At 47.6% G+C, this 2,052-nt stretch overlaps 1 pseudogene; it reads left to right on the top strand.

Moving 5' to 3' along the window:
• Window positions 1-1,560: 1,560 nt before the first annotated feature.
• On the top strand, window positions 1,561-1,677 carry LOC124557188 (annotated as a pseudogene).
• The last annotated feature ends 375 nt before the right edge of the window (window positions 1,678-2,052 follow it).

Genomic DNA, 2,052 nt, shown 5'->3' with positions numbered 1-2,052 from the left:
TTTGGTGTTGAATTTTGTCAGCCGACTTCTTTTTTGGATGAGGTGATTACTTTGAAGGACAGTAAAGGTAGTTTGTTTATAACTCTTGTTTCATTTGTTTTCTGAGAACATTCACCGAAATTTCCAGACTCACCTTGTAGATTATATAACATAATTAATATATCATGTTGTTATTGTTGTTGTGCTCTTCAGTCCTGAGACTGATTTGATGCAGCTCTCCATGCTACTCTATCCTGTGCAAGCTTCTTCATCTCCCAGTACCTACTGCAGCCTACATCCTTCTGAATCTGCTTAGTGTATTCATCTCTTGGTCTCCCTCTACGATTTTTACCCTCCACGCTGCCCTCCAGTACTAAATTGGTGACCCCTTGATGCCTCAGAACATGTCCTACCAACCGATGCCTTCTTCTAGTCAAGTTGTGCCACAAACTCCTCTTCTCCCCAATTCTATTCAATACCTCCTCATTAGTTATGTGACCTACCCATCTAATCTTCATGGAAGCGGTAAAACTCATTGTTTTGCAGCTTCAGACGCTATATCACTACGTAGCCTCCTCGCTAGATTCGCGATACACACTGAGAAGCCCAAACATTATGACGACTGCCCAACGCGCTGGATGCCACCTGGTGGCGTTGCGGGCACGTGACGCGGAACAAAAGCATGTAAGCGGAGCAGGCACGGACGGGGGATCGCCCTAGCGAACATATGGGCTGCAAATGGGAAAATCCATTGAGATAAGCGACTTTGACAATGGGCAGATTATCATTACGCAGAGCCTGTGAATGAGTATTTCGAAAATGGCGAATCTGGTCGAATGTTCGCGTGCTACTGTCGTGAGCATCTATGGAAACAGGAAGAACTACCATGAACTACCACTAGGCGCCAAATGGTTGGGTGACGACGAGTCTTCACAGAACCTGAGGTTCGGAGGCTTGTCTGCTCTGTAAAGCAGGATAGATGGTGATTTGTGGTATCTCTACCGAAAGAGCACAAAGCTAGTGTACACACAAGTGTTTCGAAGCACACCATTCATAGTAAATTGTTAAACATGGATCTCCGACAAGACCACCCCTACGTGTTTACATGATGACCCTGCGACATCGTCAGTTGCGATTGGAGTTTGGCACGGTCGATCAATGGAAACCTGCCGGCTCTTCGGGTGAATCATATTTTTGCTACACGAGGTCGCTGATCGTCTCCACGAACGTCCTCATCGAGGTGAACGGCGGCTCGAAACGTGCAGCGCACCACGGACGCAGGGTGGTGGGAGCAGTATTATGCTACGAAGACATTCTCCTGCGCTTGTATGGTACATGTGGTAGCAATCGAAGACACGCTGACAGCTGCGAACCACTTGTATCCCTTCATACTTGATGTCTGCACTATGCACTGTCTTGCACTTTAATGTTTTTAAAGATTAAATTTGTCAATAAGTTCCTCACATATAACTTCAGTACATGTTTATTTATTAATAGTTATACGCAGAATCATACTATATCATCTTAACTCCTTGACAGTTTAAAGTTAGTACACATTTCACGTAACTAGTTTCCATTTTAGCCAACGGCCTTCCTGCAGTGGTAACACCGGTTCCCGTCAGATCACCGAAATTAAGCGCTGTTGGGCTGGGCTAGCACTTGGATGGGTGACCTCCGGTCTGCCGAGCGCTGTTGGCAAGCGGGGAGCACTCAGCCCTTGAGAGGCAAACTGAGGAGCTACTGCCGGCCAGAGTGGCCGAGCGGTTCTAGGCGCTACAGTCTGGAACCGCGCGACCGCTACGGTCGCAGGTTCGAATCCTGCCTCGGGCATGGATGTGTGTGATGTCATTAGGTTAGTTAGGTTTAAGTAGTTCTAAGTCCTAGGGGACTGATGACCTCAGAAGTTAAGTCCCATAGTGATCAGAGCCATTTGAACCACTTGAGGAGCTACTTGATTGAGAAGTAACGGCTTCGGTCTTGGAAACTGACCTACTGCCGGGAGAGCGGTGTGGTGGCCACATGCCATTCCATATCCGCGTCCAGTGACGCCTATGGGCTGAGGATGACACGGCG

Source organism: Schistocerca americana, chromosome X (assembly GCF_021461395.2).
Source record: "Schistocerca americana isolate TAMUIC-IGC-003095 chromosome X, iqSchAmer2.1, whole genome shotgun sequence".
Taxonomy (NCBI): domain Eukaryota; kingdom Metazoa; phylum Arthropoda; class Insecta; order Orthoptera; family Acrididae; genus Schistocerca; species Schistocerca americana.
The sequence above is the reverse complement of the archived record's forward strand: the minus strand, read 5'-3'. Positions and strand labels throughout refer to the sequence as shown.